General features: G+C 44.2%; 1 gene segment (V, D, J or C); it reads right to left on the reverse strand.

The window, feature by feature from the left end:
* Positions 1-1080: 1080 nt before the first annotated feature.
* Positions 1081-18527, reverse strand: LOC310663520 (Ig gamma-2C chain C region-like). The segment is given in 7 exons: positions 18156-18527; positions 16839-17177; positions 15828-16124; positions 4693-4989; positions 2224-2517; positions 2017-2124; positions 1081-1851 (listed from the first exon to the last, which is right to left on the reverse strand).
* Between the last annotated feature and the right edge of the window lie 4425 nt (positions 18528-22952).

Genomic DNA, 22952 nt, shown 5'->3' on the forward strand with positions numbered 1-22952 from the left:
GAAAAAGAAGTTTCTTAGGAACACAGGAAGTGCCTTATGCTGAATCAGACCATCAGTCCACCTAGGCCAGTACTGTCTACACTGACTGGCAGAGGTTCTCCAGGGTTTCAGACAGGAAACTTCTCCTGGTCCTTCTAGGACTCGGCCGCCCGTTCCCGGCTCCTGCTGGTCTTTGCGAAGCCGCCTCTCCCTCCCTCCTTCCTCCCCAATCGCCCTCGCCCCCAGGAGCCCCCCCCCCAAACTGGCAAGGGTCCTCCGGGCGAGGGGATGGGACTTACATGCACCCTGCAAGAAGAGCAGCAAACACGAGAAGGTGGACATTTTGGAGCCGCTTTCCTTACTTTCGCTTCTGCAGAAAGGATGTGAGTGCAATGTGCTGAGAGATAAAATTTCAGTTGAGCTGCGGCTTCCTGGCACCAGAGCAAAACATTTCTGCTTTTATGGCAGCAAGCCCAACCAGGCGTGTAGAAATTGCGCGCATTTCGTTTCTTTTTATTTAATACTGGAGATTTCAAAGTCTTCTTTTGCGTAACTTTTTAACAATGATGCCTGTGTTCCATTCACTATTTTGTGAGCTGCTTAGAGGTTTTCTTAAAACCAAGTGGTATATATGAATGTTGTTAAATAATTTAAAACAGAATGGGTATACACCTGCTTCTTAAAAATGGTTGCCGAGGGAGGAACAGACTTAGTTTTTAGATGGCCAATTGAGTGGCTTGTTCTCAAAAATTGAGTGGGCAACCCACTCAATTGAGTGGCTTGTTCACCCACAAATTGTGGTGCATGTGGGCATTGGGACAGTGCGCTGTTCCCCAAAGCAGCACTGAACCCCTGGGCATAATTTAATGCTCTTTCAAGGACAGATGATTTCATACAATTGTGGAACTGACGAGTTGGAAAGGACCCCGAGGGCCGTCTAGTACAACCTCCTGTTTGCAGGAATCTTTTGCCCAAGTCAGGCACTGGTGCTGTCAATTATTTTCTCCTACATTTGAATTACTACAGATTTGGGATTTTTTTTTAAATAAACACTTTATTGAAATCTGTTTTTCCATACAGAATTCAGAACACAAAAAACAAGAAACATAACTTGGTAGACGTCAAGCTTAAGTATAGCCATACAGATAATGCAGTGTATAAGGTGAAAAACTAAAGGAGAAAAGAAATCGTATTATACACAAACTGGAACGGGGAGGGAAATGACGGGGAAAGAGGAGAGGCAGACTGGGGGATGTGTTGGTAAAACAGCACCAGGCAGGATTGAACCCTCTTGCTCTCGATGCTGCAGTCAGAGCGGGGAGGCAAGGAGATGCTACTTCTTGTTCCCCAATCTCCCTCCTGACATGAAGGGTTTATTAACCTTAATTAAACATTAAACGAACCCTCAAGCTAGGCACTCTTTTGTACGTCACAACACAACTGGTCATCAGTATGAAGATCAGGCTGGATCAGGTGTTCCTTGGGCTCGTTTGGGGCCTGAGTTGGCAGAGGCACAGCCCTGAAACTAACAAATTATAATATCCATTTTAAAAACCTCAATATTCCTTGGTTTCTTTGAATTCCCAAAGAGTGCCGAGCTCTACTATATGTATATAATTTCAGAATGGAAGGTTGATTTTAAATGATTTAAATCGCCTTGACTTTAAAATAAAGCCTCCTGCAATTATCATACTTGAAATAGATTTTCTAGGAAATACAGAATGAAATGGAACAATATTGCATTGCCTGGAACAACCCTGTGTCATTCCGTGGACTGTTAGATACCAAAGACTTCATCTGGCTTTTCCCTCCTGACTTTCAACATCTTCTTTGGGAGGGTTTCGTCATTCAGCGCAGCTTGAGCTTACAGGGCTGATAAGAGAGAGAGGGGGGGGGGAGAGAGAGAGAGAGAGAGAGCGCGCAATAATCAGGTGTCTCCATACTGCAATCTGCAGTCCTGTGCCCCAGCACTGCAGCCTTGCCTCCCCACGGACTCTGCTGTCCTTTCTGCCACCACTCCCAGCAGCCCCAACTCACCTCTGCGTCTTTGGTACATCAACGTCGCTCCAACTCCCATGCCAAGTCCCGCAACATGTCCCGCAGATCCTAGTAGCCAAGTCATTGGTGATCCAAAGTATCCTAGAGCTGGAGGAGAGTCAGTTGGAGATGCAGGTTTAAGTTTTGGCCAGTGTGATTTGGTACTCCATTCTGGGGATGAGGGGTGGGTAATTCTATCACCCTCACCTTGTGGCTCCCAGGGGATCGTCTCCTCCAGTGGGGCCTCCAGTGCTTCATGTTGTACCTGGCAGGTAAAATTGGCTGCAAAATGGCTCTGATTTGGGAAGAAGGCGCTTCCGGTTGAGAACGTCCCATTAGGATTCTGTACAAGTTCCGACTCGTATATTCTCCCTTGTATCGGCTCCCCATTTTGCAGCCACTGCACTGTAACCTTTTGTGGGTAAAACCCACACGCTAGGCACTCCGCTACCAAGAACCTCTTCCCTGATGGCCTGGTGAGCATATGAAGTTCTGGGCGAGCTGCAAGGAGAAGAAAGAGATGTTGAGGTCCTGCAAGTCTGGTGAAGGCCACTAGAGGGAGACATTGCTGATTATAAAGGCAACCCACCTAACAGTCTCTAAAGGCCACAGTTGTGTGAATGCATTGCACAAGAGCAGCTCAGCACCAGAGCATCTACCTTGCATACAGCTGCTGCCAGGACAATACTGCGCTAGATGGACAAAGGGTCCGAGTCCAACTATATCCTGAGACCAACAAAAGTCACTATTGCAGAGCTACAGTTTGCCTTAAGAAGGCACTCGGGGGAAAAGGTTAATTCTCCCCTCCAGTGCCATCATTTCCCCGCAGTCGAATTAAGAGTTGCACTCCACAGCAGTTTTGACTTAAGGGAAACAGGCACCAAGATATCCAATAATGGCTTGACATGTGGCTTGACCTCAAGAGAAGAATAGGGCAAAGAAGGAATTTTTATATATATATATATATATGTGTATATATATATATATATATATATATATATAAAAATAATATTTTATTGGGTTTTACAATAAGCATAAAGCGAGAAAGAATAGAACACAACACAACAAAGAATGAGAAAATACAACAACATACAAACACAAAACAGCAAAAAATGTAAAAAATAAAAATAAAAAGAATATAAACAATTTTTATCTCCTTGTATTCTTTACATTAACTTGTTTCTCCGACCTCCCCAGACCTCCCTTCTCTGTATTCCAGATCATATATTCTGTCAGCAAATTCCTTCCCTCTGTCATACTTTGATTTTATCATAATCTTGATATCTTAATGTAATTACATTTCCTTATATCTTAAAATATTAGATCTTTTTAATCTTTACACTTTTTTACTAATAACCTTTTACATTCAATCTGGTGTCAACAAACATTCATTATCTTATAGTGTTTCTGTAAATAATCTTTAAACTTCCCCCAATCTTCTTTCACCGTCTCTTCTCCCTGGTCTCTGATTCTGCCAGTCATTTCTGCCAATTCCATATAGTTGATAACTTTCATCTGCCATTCTTCCAGCGTTGTAGCATACATAAAAAACGTCCTATCCTTCTTATGCACCTGTTGACTGACCATGCCCAGGAGAAAGGCCTCTGGTTTCTTCGGGAAGGTGTATTTAAACTTTTTTCAGTTCATTATAGATCATCTCCCAGAAGGTCTTAATCCTTGGGCACGTCCACCAAAGGTGAAAGAATGTACCTTCAGCTTCTTTACATTTCCAGCATTTGTTATCGGGCAAATGATAGATCTTTGCCAGCTTGACTGGTGTCATGTACCATCTGTATATCATTTTCATAATATTCTCTCTTATGGCATTACATGCCGTAAATTTCACACCAGTGGTCCATAACTGTTCCCAGTCAGCTAGCATTATATTATGACCAACATCTTGTGTCCACTTAATCATTACTGATTTCACTTCCTCATCCTGTGTATTCCATTTCAACAGCAAGTTATACATTCTTGACAAAGTCTTAGTTTAGAGCAAAGAAGGAATTTATTGTGCCCCTTTGTGACCACTAGAGGCTTCCGACTGGTGGTCTTTGGAGGCAGAATGCTGTGTTGCTTCCATGCCAAGTGCTTAGTCTGGAATTTCCATCCTCTCATCTTTTGTGCTTTTTTATGATTACTGACATGCAGCCCTTTAATTGCATATTTTAGTCAGACCTATGTTCCCTTTAAAGGGCAGGTGTGTGAAAAATGCCATTCTAGTCCATCACAGCCTGGGGGGGGAAGAGGTCAATGGAGGCACCAGACAGACCTCACCACAGGTCCTGTGAGGCAAGGACGGGGAAAGTGTGGCTCTCCAATGTCCTTTGACTACAACTCCCATCATTCTGACCATTGGCTTTCCTGGCTAGGTCTGACGGGAGCTGGAGCCCATCCACATCTGGAAGGTCACAGGCTTCCCATCTCCGAACATGGGGAACATAAAGCCTTTTTTGCGTGTGAAACCACCATTTTAATGTGACTTCCAGCTGATTTGCAAGAAGGCGGTGCCTTAGCAATCGTGAGCAAACGGATACAGAGTTTTGAGGAGGAAAATAAGCAGAGGCAGAACAGGGTAGAGAGTGCGAGTCAGAACTGGGTCTCACTAAGAGGAGGAACTGTGCTTAGCATGGGCATTTCAGGACTCAAGGTTGCAGAGGAAAGGCTCCCACTTACCTACCACCTTCAGCTCAAAATCTTGACTGATTGGATCTTTTCCCGCTTGGTGATGGATGTGGCATGAGAAGGTAACGCCAGCGTCAGAGATTTGTGGTGTGAACTCCAGGACACTCTCTGCATAGAAGAGACCATCGGGCCCTTCCTGGACAGGGGGCGAGTCAACTTTCAGAGTCTCACTGCCTCGCAGCCACTTTACAGAGACATTGCCAGGGTAAAAGTCAGATGCCGCGCACAAGAAGTTGCTTGGTTCGCCCAGCTCTACGTCTGTATGGCCGAGTGTTAGGCGTGGGAGAGCTGGAGGCAGAGAGGAGAGTTAGGAGAGCATTTCCATTGGCAGCTTAACTGTGCTTTGTTAAAGGGTGCTGGGAACTGTAGCTCTGTGAGCAGCAAGCTACAGTTCCCAGGATTCTTCAGAGGAAACAATATCTGTTAAATGTGCTTTAAATGTATGGCAGATTAGTTCACTATGCCAGTCGTTTGGGGTTCTGTTTTCATTCAGCGGAGTCGCCCAGAAATTCTTCCTGAATCTTCTTTCTCAGTTCAGCTCATCTGTTGGTGAATTCCCATGTGGGAATAAACACCTCCCCCATTCCAGTTCTGCTTAAAGTATTTATTGAAGAATTAGCATGGCAACTTATACAACTGCTGCCCTGAGGGAAATAAAGTAAAACTAAGTACAGTGAATCATTCCTTCTCTGTGCTCCTCAGCCATCTGGGCAGAGCGACAGCCAGCCTGCTCTCATTCATAGCCTGTCTATTAAAGAAGTCTGCTGCTAAGCTAACCTGTTGCTGGGGAAAAACATGTTGCCAAGGCAAAACTATGCAATTTCAAGTCTATTTTTATCATGGTGCTTGGTTTGGCCAGCTGCACCTTTGTGGGGCCAAGTGTCGATGTTAAATGTGCTTTACATGTATGGCCTAGATGTGCTTTGGCAATGCTGAAGGGCACTAGTGTGGAAGCAAACTCGACTGGGTGGGGCGTGTTCCACTTCAGCAAAGAAATTCTTGACTGTTTCTATATCATGGAGGAGACACAACCTGGTTTGAGCAAAAAGCTATAGAGTTTTGAGGAGAAAAATACACAGAGGCAGAACAGGCTAGAGAGTGTGAGTCAGGAAGGCCCAAAAAACTTTGAGAGACTATTTTGAGATAAATTTGAATACCACTGTGGAAAAAAGAGTAATCTGGGATGCAAGTAAAGCTGTTATGAGAGGTTTCGTGATACTACAGAATGCAATTAAGAAGGGAATGCAAAATGAGGAAAAAGACAAAATTTTGGAAAAAATAAGGGAAGGAGAGACGCAATTGAAGGCGAAACCAAAGTCCCAGGAGATTTTGAAAGAGATAAAGTTATATCAAGTACAATATATGAAAATGATGAATCAGGAAATAGAATGGAAGATCAAACAGATGAGACAAAAGACATTTGAATCGGCAAATAAATGCGGGAAACCGTTGGCCTGTCAAATTAAAAAAAGACAAAAACTTAATACCATTACGAACTTGGAAGTGGAAGGAAAGTCTATACAAAACCCAGTGGAAATTAGAAAGTGTTTCCAGAGGTACTTTAACCAATTATATACACAGGAGAAGCAGAAAGAAATGGACATTGACAAATTTCTGAAAACGAATGGACTACAAAAAATTTCTCAATAAAATAAATTAATGCTGAATTATAAAATAACGGAACAGGAAGTAGAAGGGGCCATTCAGAATATGCAATTAGGCATATCACCAGGTCCGGATGGATTGACTTCAAGATATTATAGATCTTTGAAAGAATGGTTAATACAACCTTTAAAGGAAGTCTGTAATGAAATATTAGAAGGGAGAAGGGCACCAGAGTCGTGGAAGGAAGCTTATATTACACTTATACCGAAAACAGAGACACAGCTTAAGAACTACCGCCCCATATCACTGCTTAATGGGTTACCTCCCAAGATGGCGGATAACCTGCCCTCGGAGTTTGATGTGGTGGTCATAGGAACGGACGGGGGTTGAGTGGAGGCCGCCGAGAGAAGCGGGCAGGAGTCTCTTCCAGTCCTATGTGGATATTCTGCAACCCACCCATTGAATTCCCCCACCGGCCAGATGAGTCAGCGCTTCGCAGATAAGGAATAATAAACGACGCCATCAATCTTGACCGCCGGAGCAGGAAGACTAGAAGGCAAGCGTTGGTTAAAATTACTCCTGGGCACTGGATCACCTCTGCGGTAGCTGTAGCCTGGAGACAGGGCCTGAGCGGAGTTTTAATACTCGGGGAAGGGAAAGAGCCAAGCCGAAGTTTTGGAGCCAGGTCAGGGGAGGATCAGAGGAGATCATAGGCCTGGGCGGGCAGTTGAACCCGACGGGCTTGAGGACCCAGCCTCCCTCTTGAGACGTCTTCTCCAGCTGCACTTCGTCATCCTAACAGCGAGAGTGGAAAGCTGTGAGGCTGGGAGGCTTCGGGTTGCTGGAATTACACTCTGAGAGGTGAAGAAGTCTTTTTGGCAGAGAGGGGTGAAGAGAGAGGAGACGGAAGTTTAAATTAAACAAAACAAAGCCTGGAAATTCACAAAGCACTCTTCAACGAACTGCGGAGAAATCCCTGTAGTTAAATACTCAGCTGTACAGCTAAATCATTGACTGTGGTAGGAAGTCCCCTTCTTCTTTCCTGTATTACTCACATTACTTAGCTCATATCTACTGTGGCTATGGGCAAGAGGAAACGCCTCAGAGAAGCAGAGGAATTACTGCTTCTCCCTAGCCCCAAGCTACAAGCTAAAGGAAGAAGAGATCAGCCAAATTTTCAAGCAGCAGTTACCACATACAATAGATTTCTCCCACTAAGTGACTTGGATGTAGCTAATAACATTCCCAAGTCCCAAAATACCACCTTACACAATTGTAACTTAACGAGCACTCCCAACAAGGGTGGGCCCGATGTGGATGGGGAAAAGATCCAGGATAAGGAGAACCAGCTGGGAAATGAGTCCTCCCATTTACAACTAGTCATTAGGACACTGGACTGCATATTTAAAAAGATAGACTTTCTGACGTGCTCAATTTCCAAGCTAACGGAAAAAGTGATGGATATGGACGCCAAAATTGCCCTCAAAAATAATTATCAGAGGGGACCTCCAGTGATAGCCCCATCAAACTCTGGGGCAAAGGGGATGAGAAAATACAAACTAAACGATCTCATGTGTAAGCAAAATCTAACATTGCAACCTAAGAAGGTGTGCCTAACGATAAGGTCTGAGATTTGGGACTGGTCAAGCTTGGAAGGAGCTAAAATTGCCCTAAGTAAAATCTTGAGAATAAGCATAGTTCATATTGATCTTCATGCCTTACTCCCGCTAACTCAATCAAATGGCCCTTACAAAGTTATTTTAGCCTTCCGTTCGCTGAGACTACCCTTATTAATAATAAGACAAAAATGGAAATTCATAAAAACAAAAATCATACCCACAAGGGTTTTTGCGGACAGCATAGTAAAACCACTACTTGTGGAAAAAGAGAGAGAGACATTAGATCCAGGAACAAGCTCTACAAAATCGCCAGACAAAGAGATGTTGCTTTCCCCACAGAGAACGGAGGAGATTGCCTGCAGTCCACATCCAGGAACGAACTTGGGCGATTCCAGAATATCTAATGATGAAAGCGCCCTTATGAATTCATTTGACGAACTACAGTCACAAGAAAAAGAAAAAATAATAAATAAATTAGATAAACTAAGAGAGAAGATGTCTCAGGCCAAAAGCAAAATAGGAAACAAAGAAATTCAAACCAACAGTGCCATTGGAGGCTCAGTGGACCTTCTCAAATTTAGCCCACAGCCCCAAAATAGGCCCATAAAATCCAAGGCAACGATACAGACAATCGTCTCGCCACCCCTATTAGTCAATCTGGAACCAGCTCTTCCGGCACCAGCCGGAATGGTCACACCTACTAAAGAACAGCAAAATGTAAACAAAATTTCGACACACTCCTCAATGCCTGACCTGGAGTCATCATTATCGGGCGGAGAATCTCTAGTTGACGATTTAGAAGCTCAAACCGCTATCGATATGGACTGGACAGAAGACCCCTTGGGCCATATAAATAAGATGACATACCCACGGAAGGGAAATCTAAGAATAGTTAAAACTTGTACCGACTTAATCTCTGCTCCCCTAGGTGATAAGCTCTCTGATAAAACAAGGGATTTCAGAGAGGAGACTAGACCAAATCAGGACACTACCCCTATAGGACCGGCTGAGCAGAGCATAATTACAAATAGCTCAAGAGGTACATCTGCGCCAAAAGGAGAGAAGTCATCTACTATTAGTCAAAGGAAAATTACTGACTTCTTTAAATCTGACAACCCACCAAGGCCAGCGTTCCCCCCTTCCCTATTGTGACTACCCAAACCTCAGTCAAATCCTCCCCCGTTCTCCCTTTTAAGCTGGAATATAGCAGGTTGGAAGGGGAAAAAATCTGACCCGGACATTGTAAAACTAATAAACTCACACCAAGTAATTCTCTTGCAGGAAACATGGGAAGAGGGGAGAGTAGATATTAATGGTTTTGATGTTACATCATTACCGGCATGTCCGTCTACTAAAGGAGGCCGGCCCAGAGGAGGATTAGTTATAGCAATTTCCTTGAAAATACAGGCAAAACTCACGCTTGTAAATGCTTCCACCTTTGCAATTACAGCCCTGATTACGGGGGAAAACTTTGAACTTGTTATAACAAATGTTTATCTTCCTCCTGGAGGCAATATTGCAGACTTACACAATAAATGGGGAACCTTGGAGGAACATCTCACTTTTTGCCACTCCAAATACCCCAATATACCCAATGTTATAGCAGGGGACTTCAACGCTCGCATTGCAACAAACTGGGAGTCTTTAATCAAAGCCAAATGGTGGATAACCCCAGAATTCATTAATGACCTCTCCCTCCATAATCAAAGACTTTCCAAAGACAAAAGGGTAAATGAAGCGGGAACCCTTCTTTACCAATTGGTACTACGTCTAAACTTAGTGATTCTAAATGGGAACTGCCTGCCTGACGTACCGGGCGAGTTTACACACATAAGCTCCTCTGCAAACAGTGTCCTGGATTATATATTAGTATCTCATGACATATTCCCCAGAGTTTCCCATTTCAAAGTTGAAAATATTCATCTGAGCGACCACCTACCGTTGGTCGCCACAATGACTATAGACTGGACCCCAGATGGAAACAGACACCCAACACATCTGATTATGAACTCAGTATTGCAAATCAAAAGTGTAAAGTGGTCCGAATTACAGGCCCAAAAATACTCAGCATATTTCCAACAAGGACTAAAACAAGCATATTCAGGCTTAACCGAGGATTATTATGATTATGACCAAACTTTAAGACTATTCTCGAATCTGTCGGAAGATCTAACGTCTTTTTTCTCTGTCCCGACGCATAAAATAAATCAAACACAAAGGAAGATAGGTGCATTGTGGTTCAATAGTGCTTGTAAACAGGCTAGACAACTTCTCGGTAACATCTACAAAGAGTATAAAGCCTCCGGGGCAACGGTCTTGCCAAAAGAATATTTCCAAGCAAAATCGGCCTACAAGCAAATTCAAAAGGGAGCCAGACAGGAATGGCAAGTGAATCAATGGCGAGCAATCATAGAAGCCTCATCATCACGGAACTCCAGACAATTTTGGCTCCTGGTAAATAAAAGAACTAAAAGATACCCTTTGACTATTATTCCTGCCCCGGTTTGGGAATCTTACTTAAAAAATTACTTTGCCACAACTGACTGTATTGCTAACACAAGAGATGAACTTCAACATCAGCTTCCCCTCTGGCCCCCCACCGATCCAGAAGACATCCATGACCTGATCGTTAAACTCAAAACAGGGAAAGCGCCTGGGCCAGACCTGATCCCGGCAGAAGCAATAAAATACCACGCGGACTGGTGGGCCAAAGTTCTGGCGACCATCTTCGATGCCGTTAACAACTCTGGAATGATCCCGGAAGTATGGAAGGACGCTGTTATCGTTCCAATCCACAAAAAGGGCTCACCAGATGACCCGGGGAACTACAGAAACATCAGTCTGCTCTCAATAGTGGGGAAACTGTATGCCCGCTTCCTGTTGAACAGACTTAACCAATGGGCCGAAGAGAAAAAATTAATTGGGCCCGAACAAGCTGGATTCCGCCCAAAACAGTCAACAATTAATCACATTCTAACCTTACAGCATCTTGCCTGGAAATACTCCACCCCAAAGGGTGGCCAACTCTGTGTAGCATTCATTGACCTAAAGGCAGCATTCGATAGTATCCCCAGGAGCATCCTCTGGGAAAAACTCATCCGCTGGGGCATTGACAGAAGGCTTCTCTGGCTAATAATCAAACTCCATGAGAACTCAGCGGCCAGAGTGAGATTCACCCCGGAGGGTGATCTCACGAATTCAATTCCCATTAACAGAGGTGTCCGACAGGGTTGTATATTGGCTCCACTCCTGTTCAATTTGTTCATAAGTGACATGAGGACTCCCCTAATAGAGGCCCAAGAAAGGATTCATGCACCCCGCCTAGCACTTTATCGCTGCCCCTTGTTACTATATGCGGATGACGCAGTCATTCTTTCTTTTTCTAGAGTAGGTCTCAGGAGGGCCCTAAAAATTTTTGGATCATACTGTAGCGCAAACTCCCTTACAATTAATTATGGAAAATCTAAGATCCTGATTTTCTCAAAGAGCCGGAAACTCCATAATTGGAGAATTGATGGGAGAGTCATCGAACAAGTCTATAGATTCCAATATTTGGGAGTTTGGTTACAACATAACCTCAGATGGAAGGCCCATGTAGCCTATGTTACAAATAGAGCCAAAGCTATCTCCTTGGCGATCTTGCGATTCTTCTTCACCGATGGGGCCCTTCATATCCCATCGGCGCTGAAAGTCTTCAAGGCCAAGGTGATCCCGACAATAGCTTATGCCATCTCAATCTGGGGGACCCTTGCCAACCTATCTCACCTGGAGGTCATTCAAAATCAGTTCTTAAGAGGGATATTGAAACTACCCAACTGTGTAAGTAATACAGCGTTACGCATGGAACTTAATATTGTATCCCTGGAAAATGCTCTGTGGAAGCACATACTCTGTCACTGGTTATCTCTATGGCACAATCTCCCAAACTTGTACTTGATACAATGTATGTGGAGAGATGATTTCCAGAGCCCATGGGTAAAAAATTTACAGCTGAAAATTACGGCAATGGGAATCTCCCCATCCAAATTATTAGAGCAGGACATAGTCCCAGCTAAAAGAACAGTAACCTGTAAGCTAGAGGAGATGGACTTGCAGCAGAAAATGATCTTGGGCAATGGTACCTGCTCACCTCTAAATCTTGGTTTATTACCCCTCTTAAGGCTCCCAAACTATTTGAATTCCTTAACTTCCTCAGCTCATAGATATGCCTTTGTAAAGGCAAGATTCAACACCTTCCCATCGAACGTGCTGAGAAATAGATTCTCCAATGGACAGATATCGCTCTTATGTGATTGTAACAGTGGGGCACCGGAATCGTTGCATCACATAATTTTTGACTGTGCTTTTCACCTACCGGCCAGGAGCAAGTTTCTTGCTCAATATCTTAAGGGAATTGCCGATGACACAATTGAAGCCAAACTGAGATATCTACTAATTGATGATGACCCCCTAAAATCACTCATGGTTGCCAGATTCCTGATCAGCGTCCTATCCCTAAAGAAGAGAAACGGTCTCCTGTGTGATTCGGACAACCCCTTTAAACCATGACCTATGTTTTAGGTGATATCACCATTGTTTTAAATCATGATCTATGTTTTGGGCGATATCACCATTGATACCCCTGATTAATTTATGAGTAGAGGGTGATGTATAGGTTACAAATTTATTGCAATGTATGGTGGTGGTTCCTGTTTTGTATGATGGTGGTTTTTGTTTTTGTTTTGCTTTGGTTACTGTTTGTCTTTTGTAAGCTTTGGCGATTTTAAATTTGGAGTTTTAAGTATAATATGTTGGTATGGGAAACTGTCGTGTAACGGGCCAATGGCCGTAATAAAGATCAATCCAATCCAATCACTGCTTAATGTGGACTATAAAATTTTTGCAGACATTTTGGCTAAAAGATTGAAAAAGGTGTTAACAGAAGAAATTCATAAAGACCAAGCGGGCTTTCTTCCGGGCAGACACTTGTCTGATAATACGAGGAATATAATTAATATTTTAGAAAAATTACAGGTGAAGATCAATACCAAGGCAGTTTTGATTTGTGGACGCCGAGAAAGCCTTTGACAACATCTCTTGGAGCTTTATGAAGAAGAATTTATTGGGGATGGGGGTTGGTCAAGGTTTTGGAAATGGTATAGGTGCAATTTATTCAGAAGAGTTACGGAAGAGTTTAAGATTGAGAAAGGAACTCGACAAGGTTGCCCAATTTCCCCATTGCTTTTTATATCGGTCCTGGAGGTTTTGTTAAATATGATTTGAAGGGATCAATTGGTAAAAGGTATTCAAGTGGGGGCAAAACAGTACAAATTGAAAGCATTTGCTGATGATTTGGTATTGACTTTACAGGAGCCAGAATCTAGTACTATCTAGTACTAAAAGACTATTAGAACTAATTCAAGAATTTGGTCAGGTGACAGGTTTTAAGCTGAATAAGATGAAAACTAAGGTTCTAGAGAAGAATTTAACTGAGATTGAGAGAGATAAGTTCCAGAAGGAGACAGGATTGACACTGGTTAAAAAAGTGAAATATTTGGGGGTTAATTTGACTACTAAGAATGTGAACCTATTTAAGGATAACTATGAAAAATGTTGGTCTGAAGTGAAAAAGGATTTAGAAATATGGTCAAATTTGAAACTATCACTGCTAGGCCGAATTGCTGTTATAAAGATGAATGTATTGCCAAGGATGCTGTTTTTGTTTCAAACATTGCAAATTGTGGATAAAATGGATTGTTTCAAGAAGTGGCAGAGAGATATCTCTAGATTTGTCTGGCAGGACAAGAAGCCTCGAATAAAATTTAAGATATTAACAGATGCTAAAGAAAGAGGTGGATTTGCCCTGCCAGACCTTAAACTCTACTATGAATCAGCCGCATTCTGCTGGCTGAAAGAATGGATGCTTCTTGAAAATACTGATGTTTTGGATCTAGAAGGTTTTAACAATGTATTTGGCTGGCATGCATATTTGTGGTATGACAAGGTTAAAGTTCATAGAGCCTTTAAGAATCACATTATTAGGAAAGCATTGTTTAATGTTTGGATAAGATACAAGGACTTGTTAGAAAATAAGACCCCAAGATGGTTGTCACCAATGGAAGCGAAGGAATTGAAAAAACTCAATATGGAGGCCAAATGGCCGAAGTATTGGGAGATTCTGGAGCAAGAGGGAGAGTTTTGAAAAATTGAAAAACAGAGTGAGAGATTGGCTCCATTATTACCAAATAATGGAGGCATATAATTTAGATAAAAAAGTAGGCTTCCAGGTGGAAAAATCAAAATTAGAAACAGAGTTGTTAGAACCTAAAGTTAAGAATTTGTCAAGAATGTATAACTTGTTGCTGAAATGGAATACTCAAGATGAAACGGTGAAATCTGCTATGATAAAATGGGCACAAGATGTTGGGCATAATATTATGATGGTTGACTGGGAACAGTTATGGACCACAGGTTTGAAGTTTATGGCATGTAATGCCTTAAAGGAGAATTTAATGAAAATGATCTACAGGTGGTACATAACACCAGTCAAGCTTGCAAAAAATTATCACCTGCCTGACAATAAATGTTGGAAATGTAAGGAAACTGAAGGTACATTCTTTCACCTTTGGTGGACGTGCCCAAAGATTAAGGCATTCTGGGAGATGATCTATAATGAAATGAAAAAGGTATTTAAATATACCTTCCTGAAGAAACCAGAGGCCTTTCTCCTGGGCACGGTCGGCCAATTGGTGCCAAAGAAGGACAGAACTTTCTTTATGTATGCCACAACAGCAGCAAGAATACTTATCGCAAAATATTGGAAGACACAAGATCTACCCACCAGGGAAGAATGGCAGATGAAGTTGATGGATTACATGGAACTGGCGGAAATGACTGGCAGAGTCCGAGACCAGGGAGAAGAGTCGGTGGAAGAAGATTGGAAAAAATTTAAAGCCTACCTACAAAAACATTGTAAAATTAATGAATGTTAGAAGGATGCTGGAATGAAGTCATATGGTTTTAGTAGAAATGTACTAAAGGGACGCGGGTGGCGCTGTGGGTTAAAGCCTCAGTGCCTAGGGCTTGCCGATCCAAAGGTCGGCGGTTCGAATCCCCGCGGCGGGGTGCGCTCCCGCTGTTCGGTCCCAGCGCCTGCCAACCTAGCAGTTCGAAAGCACTCCCGGGTGCAAGTAGATAAATAGGGACCGCTTACTGGCGGGAAGGTAAACGGCGTTTCTGTGTGCGGCTCTGGCTCGCCAGAGCAGCGATGTCACGCTGGCCACGTGACCCGGAAGTGTCTTCGGACAGCGCTGGCCCCCGGCCTCTTTGAGTGAGATGGGCGCACAACCCTAGAGTCTGTCAAGACTGGCCCGTACGGGCAGGGGTACCTTTACCTTTACCTTTACTAAAGATTTAAGAAAAAGTGGATTGATAACGGGATAAAATGAAAAATTTAAGGCTAGCTTGTTAAGTTTAATTATAGAACAAAAATTGAGTAAGATGGAAAGAATTTGCTGAAACAGTTAATTGAAATAGAATACAAAAAAGGGAGGCGTGAGGAGGTCGATGAACCAAGTTAATGAAAGGTAAAGATATGGAATATTGGATGTGTGTGTTTAATGTATTGGGTTTTTTTCATTTTTCTCTTTTTTCCTTTTTTTTCTGTATTGTTGTAGTGGTCTTTTTTTCTTTGTTTTCTTTTTATTGTAATTGTAATGTATGTTTTGTTAAATTTATATTGTTTCCCTTTCTCTCTTTTTCTTTTTTCCGTAATTTCCAAACCATTAATAAATATTTTATATTAAAAAAAAAAGAGAGTGCGAGTCAGAACTGGGTCTCACTATGAGGGGGAACTGTGCTTAGCATGGGCATGGGGGAGGTGGGACAGGACTCCAGGGTTGCACAGGAAAGGCTCCCACTTACCTACCACCTTCAGCTCAATATCTTGACTGATTGGGTCTTTCGCTGCCTGGTGTTGGATGTGGCACGAGAAGGTAACACCATCATCGGAGATTTGTGCTGTGAAGTTCAGGACACTCTCTGCATAGAAGTGGTAATTGGCCTCAAGCTTGGCAGGGGGCGAGTCAACTTTCAGAGTCTCACGGCCTCGCAGCCACTTCACAGAGACACGGCCAGGGTAAAAGTCGGATGCTGCACACGTCAAATTGATTGGTTTTCCCAGCGGCACTTCTGTGGGGCCGAGTGTCAGGCGTGGGGGAGCTGGAGGGAGAGAGGAGAGTTAGGAGAGCATCTCCTTAGACAGCTTAAAGGGTGCTGGGAACTGTAGATCTGTGAGCAGCAAGCTGCAGTTCCCAGGATTCTTCACCGGAAGCCACACGAGTTGTGTGCGCTCTAAATGTATAAATAAACAACAATCTGACTTTTAGAAGACATCTGAAGGCAGCCCTATTTAGGGAAGTTTTTAATGTTTGATGTTTTATCGCATTATTATTATTATTATTATTATTATTATTATTATTATTATGTTGGAAGCCGCCCGGAGTGGCTGGGGTAGGGGTAGGGTATAAATTATCAGCAGCAGCAGCATCATTAAAATAGGGCCCTGTCAGGTTTGTTTGGCCCAGAGTTAACATGAAGCGCTTCATAGCATGTGCTTTAAAATGGTACAGTGGTACCTCTGGTTAAGAACTTAATTCATTCTGGAGGTCCATTTTTAACCTGAAACTGATCTTAACCTGAAGCACCACTTTAGCTAATGGGGCCTCCCACTGCCGCCGTGCTACTTCTGCACAATTTCTGTTCTTATCCTGAAGCAAAGTTCTTAACCCGAGATACTATTTCTGCCTTAGCGGAGTCTGTAACCTGAAGCGACTGTAACCCGAGGTACCACTGTATTTTACATCAAGGACTTTCATGTGAAATATGTTTAGTGCTTTAAAAAAGGTTTTCCGCCCACCTCCTTGCATCCCTTACCTTCTAATTTCAATGTCACCTTCCCTTCAGCAACGTCAGGAGCATGGCTAACACAACACGTATACACCCCGACATCATCGCCTCTTACATCTGTGATGAAGACGCTGGCATTGCCCTCTCGCACTGTGTTCCAATTAAGCACTGCTCCCCTCGGTCTATAGGTTAAAACACTCCCATGCAACCTTATAATGGATCTTCCTCTCAGCGACCATCTCACAATCAGGGCAGAAGCGTTTATGGTCCTGGGAGGGTCAAAAGTGTAATAGCAAGGCAGGTATGCATTAGTGCGTGGTCCTGCCTGGACGGGGGATGAAGGGACTTGGATTATCACGGCTGCCCCTGAAAAGGAAAAGAGATACAGTTAGACTGTAATTAGACTGGACCTCCATCACAGGCATCATAAGCCAGTTTTAACTTTTAAGATTCCTGCAGACCGTAGTTATGCAAAAATGGGATTCCTGAAGACCTTTGATTAAAAAACAAAACAAAACCAGGCAGGTTAGAGAAGTTTGAGGACTAGTTTAAATCTGAATGCGGGATGCGCCTTTGACTTCTCAAAAAAAGTAACCATGCACTGTGGGCACTAGGGGAGGGGGAGTACCTCTGGTGTGGGACACATCAAGCTCTTTCTGGGGTGGCTTGTCCAACTTTGGTCCTCAGTCTGCACTCAGCTCTCACCTGTGGCTACTATTATTATCATCGTCATCCTCATCCTCATCATACCACCCTATACCCGGCGGTCTCAGGGCAATTCACATAAAAAGAGCCAAGAAGCTGTCAGCAGGCGATAGCGGCCACACCCAGGGAAAGGCTTCGACTGGCCAGCTAAATGAGGTGAGGGTAGCTGATGGGTCTCAAACCCTCAGTGAGCTAAGAGATTTCCCCTGCGTGTGAAGACAAGTTCCAGCTATAGAGGGAAGTGAGGGGCAGATGGGGCTCGTCAATCTGGGAAGGTAGCCCATCTAGGAGAAGGAAAAAACTGACCCTAAACCTCCACTCCCTTGTGGGACTTCTTCAGCAAAGGCTAAGGAGCAATCCCTACACAAATCTGGAGTGGAGTCCCTTAGGCAGTTGGGTGGCGCCTTGTACACCTCCTTCTGGCAACTCCTGAGCCAAGCTGGTGCCAAACGTATTGCTCCGGTCTGCTTTGGACCTCAACCGTAAGGCCAAGAGGGGAGTCTTGCGCCCCTCCCCACCCTGCTGCTGAAGGATAAATAAGTTGTCTCCCTCCCTCCCTCCCCCTCCTCCATTGCCCTAGCCCCCAGGAGCCCCCCCCCCAACTGGCAAGGGTCCTCCGGGTGAGGGGCCGTGACTTACATGCACCCTGCAAGGAGAGCAGCAAACAGGAGAAGCTGGGCATTTTGGGACCGCTTTGCTTACTTTGTATTCTCCAGAAAGGATGCGAGAGCAATATGCACCTGAGGGACAGAAGTTCAGTTGAACTGTGACTCCCGGGTTCCAGATCAAAACATTCTGCTTTTAAGCAAGCCAGCCCAAACGGGCGTGTAGAAGTTGGGCGTGTTTCGTTTCTTTTTACAGTGGAACCTCGGTTTTCGAACGCAATCCGTTCCGGAAGACTGTTTGAGTTCCAAAATATTCAAAAACCGAAAACTCAATACGGAAGCATCAATAAAATAGGGAAACTCAAAACGGAAGCCATGTAGTATATTTGACTTCCGAAAAGTATTCGAAAACTGAAGCAGTTACTTCCAGCATTCGAGTTCCGATGTTTGTCAACGGAGAAGTTTGAAAACCAAGGTTCCACTGCAGTTTATACTGGTGATTCCAAAGTCTCCCTTGCATATTTTAAAATGATGTTCTTCACGATGTTCTGTTTGATATTTTTGTGAGCTGCTTAGAGGTTTTCTTTACACTGAGTGGTATATATGAATGTTGTTATATAATTTAAAATAGAATGTGTATACACCTGCTTTTAAAAAGTGGTTGCCGAGGGGAGAACGTCACCTTAGTTTTTAGGTGGCCCATAAAGCGCCTTGTTCTCCAAACTTTTTGCTTCCGGCCTTGAGGATTATTGAGGCCTAACAGTCACAAAATGGCAGGGCAGAGGCAGAGCAGGTCACAAACTAGAGGCAGAGTTTGCCATAAGCAGCTGGAAGTCACAGGTCTCCTTCTCTCTTTAGAACGATTTGTAGTGGCCCAAAGCTTATTTGGGAGCCCATAGGTGCCAACTCCCTGGGGCCCTGGGTGCCCCAGCACCCACAAATTCCCCATGAAGGGGCTAGGCACCCACAAATTCCCCATGAAGGCGCCAGGCACCCATAAATTTCAGTGCATGTGGGCATTGGGGCAGTGCGCTGTTCCCCAAAGCAGCATTGAGCCCCAGGGCATAATTTAATGGTGTTTCAAGGACGGATTGTAGCCTTATGAGGCTTTGCCCTCGGTTGGGAAAAATATTGCACCCGGGAAAGGGAAGTGGGAGTCAACAGACACTCAAGGAATAGTTTCAGAGAAAAAGCTTTATTTCTACCATCCATGAACTGGTAGAAGGAGCAAGTGTGAAAAGTGACAAAAACATTCACGGGTTCACATGCATTTGCACAGAGTATATATTCCCCTTCTAGTTCCCTCCCCTTCTTCCTCCTTCCTCCAGAGTCCTGCCCATGAGTTCCTCTGAGCATGAACAGAAAGCTGCTGTCTTTGGAAAAGGGGGGTGAGAAGCCAAGCGGGCATGGGTGGCCGAGTCTTCCGTTCAGCGTGTCCAAAGATGTTGCAACTAGAGGGAGATAAGATTCAGTTCTCAGGCCTGCTTTGAACAGAGCCTATTCATTAGCTTTTTGAAGCATTCTCGTGCTGATAAAAGAATAACATTTTGCCTTTGGAACAGCATCTTGTGAGAATCCACAGAAAAGCTGTGGATTTTTACAGTTTTGAGGCCTGGGGTGATTATTGAGGGGGGGGGGACTTCAGGCCTAGATGGGGTCACCTGTCCTCACCTTCCTTCAAGATGATTTCATATAATAGTGGAATTGAAGAGTTGGAAAGGACTCCGAGAGCCGTCTAGTCCAATACACTGCATTGCAATAATCTTTTGCCCAACATCAATTATTTTCTCCTACATCAGAATTACTACAAATTTGGGATTTATTCATTTTTTAAACACTTTATTGAAATCTGTTTTTCCATACAAAATTCAGAACACAAAAAACAAGAAACATAACTTGGTAGACGTCAAGCTAAAGTATAGCCATACAGATAATGCAGTGAAAAACTAAAGGAGAAAAGAAATCGTGTTATACACAAACTGGAACAGGGAGGGACATGATGGAGAAAGAGGAGAGGCAGACTGGGGGATGTGTTGGTAAAGCAGCACCAGGCAGGATTGAACCCTCTTGCTCTTGATGCTGCAGTCAGACTGGGGAGGCAAGGAGATGCTACTTCTTGTTCCCCAACCTCCTTCTTGACATGAAGGGTTTATTAACCTTAATTAAACAGTAGCCCAACCCTCAAGCTGGGCACTCTTTTGTATGTCACAACACAACTGGTCATCAGTAGGAAGATCAGGCTGGATCAGGTGTTCCTTGGGCTCGTTTGGGGCCCTGAGTTGGCAGAGGCACAGCCCTGAAACTAACAAATTATAATATCCATTTTAAAAACCTCAATATTCCTTGGTTTCTTTGAATTCCCAAAGAGTGCCGAGCTCTACTATATGTCTATAATTTCAGAATGGAAGGTTGATTTTAAATGATTTAAATTGCCTTGACTTTAAAATGAAGCCACCTGCAATTATCATACTTGAAATAGATTTTCTAGGAAATACAGAATGAAATGGAACAATATTGCATTGCCTAGAACAACCCTGTGCCAAAATGTCATTCCGTGGACTGTTAGATACCGAAGACTTCATCTGGCTTTTCCCTCCTGACTTTCAACATCTTCTTCAGGAGGGTTTCGTCATTCAGCGCAGCTTGAGCTTACAGGGCTGATAAGAGAGAGAGGGAGGGAGAGAGAGGGAGAGAGAGAGAGAGAGAGAGAGAGAACGCAATAATCAGGTGTCTCCATACTGCAATCTGCAGTCCCGTGCCCCAGCACTGCAGCCTTGCCTCCCCACGGACTCTGCTGTCCTTTCTGCCACCACTCCCAGCAGCCCCAACTCACCTCTGCGTCTTTGGTACATCAACGTCGCTCCAACTCCCATGCCAAGTCCCGCAGATCCTAGTAGCCAAGTCATTGGTGATCCAAAGAATCCTAGAGCTGGAGGAGAGTCAGTTGGAGATGCAGTTGAAGTTTTGGCGAATGTGATTTGGTACTCCATTCTGGGGATGAGGGGTGGGTAATTCTATCACCCTCACCTTCTGGCTCCCAGGGGATCATCTCCTCCAGTGGGGCCTCCAGTGTTTCATGTTGTACCTGGCAGGTAAAATTGGCTGCAAAATGGCTCTGATTTGGGAAGAAGGCGCTTCCGGTTGAGAACGTCCCATTAGGATTCTGTACAAGTTCCGACTCATATATTCTCCCTTGGATCGGCTCCCCATTTTGCAGCCACTGCACTGTAACGTTTTGTGGGTAAAACCCACATGCTAGGCACTCCGCTACCAAGAACCTCTTCCCTGATGGCCTGGTGAGCATATGAAGTTCTGGGCGAGCTGCAAGGAGAAGAAAGAGATGTTGAGGTCCTGCAAGTCTGGTGAAGGCCACTAGAGGGAGACATTGCTGATTATAAAGGCAACCCACCTAACAGTCTCTAAAGGCCACAGTTGTGTGAATGCATTGCACAAGAGCAGCTCAGCACCAGAGCATCTACCTTGCATACAGCTGCTGCCAGGACCATACTGTGCTAGATGGACAAAGGGTCCAAGTCCAACTATATCCTAAGACCAACAAAAGTCACTATTGCAGAGCTACAGTTTGCCTTAAGAAGGCACTCGGGGGGAAAAGTTAATTCTCCCCTCCGGTGCCATCATTTTCCCGCAGTCGAATTAAGAGTTGCACTCCACAGCAGTTTTGACTTAAGGGAAAAAGGCACCAAGATATCCAATAATGGCCTGACATTTGGCTTGACCTCAAGAGAAGAATGGGGTGAGGAAGGAATTTATTGTGCCCTGTTTGTGATCACTAGAGGCTTCCGACTGGTGATTTTTGGAGGCAGAATGCTGTGTTGCTTCCATGCCAAGTGCTTAGTCTGGAATTGCCATCCTCATCTTTTGTGCTTTCGTATGATTACTGACATGCAGCCCTTTAATTGCATATTTTAGTCAGACCTATGTTCCCTTTAAAGGGCAGGTGTGTGTGAAAAATGCCATTCTAGTCCATCACAGCCTGGGGGAAAGAGGTCCATGGAGGCGCCAGACGGACCTCACTACAGGTCCTGTGAGGCAAGGACGGGGAAAGTGTGGCTCTCCAGTGTCCTTTGACTACAACTCCCATCATTCTGACCATTGGCTTTCCTGGCTAGGTCTGACGGGAGCTGGAGCCCATCCACATCTGGAAGGTCACAGGCTTCCCATCTCCGAACATGGGGAACATAAAGCCTTTTTTGCTAAATATAGAGCCATGTTAAGTAGCGTGTGAAACCACCATTTTAATGTGACTTCCAGCTGATTTGCAAGAAGGCGGTGCCTTAGCAATCGTGAGGGGCCCTAGTGTGGACGCAAATTCAACTGGGTGGGCCTTCACCTACCTCAGCAGATAGCAAAGGGATACAGAGTTTTGAGGAGGAAAATAAGCAGAGGCAGAACAGGGTAGAGAGTGCGAGTCAGGAGACTTCCGGGTTGGCGCCTCTGGCAATGGCGGATTTCCTCTGATCGGGAGGAATCTGCTCCTTGGAAATTAGGGTCTTACCGCCACGGCGAGGCAGAGACCCGTTAGAAACCACGGACGGAAGAAGCCCGTGGACTTGGGATTCGGCAGGTACCTTTTGCGCCTCACCTACTCGCGGGGAGACCCGGTTTCGGGGCTCCGGAGCGACCTGTGGTGAGTGGCGCGGTACATTGAATCAACCGCTTCTTTCAAGGAGTGAAGCTGCATTGCTGTTGCCAGAAAGCGTCGACTTTTCCTGTGGACATTTGGACTCTAAGTAACTACTTGTAAGTAAAACAGAAAATTGGATTTTTTAAACATCGTAATTTGGCATTGAAACGGGAAGGTCTAAACAGG

The sequence above is a fragment of the Podarcis tiliguerta genome (assembly GCF_965153285.1).
Source record: "Podarcis tiliguerta genome assembly, chromosome: 13".
NCBI classification, from domain to species: Eukaryota; Metazoa; Chordata; class Lepidosauria; order Squamata; family Lacertidae; genus Podarcis; species Podarcis tiliguerta.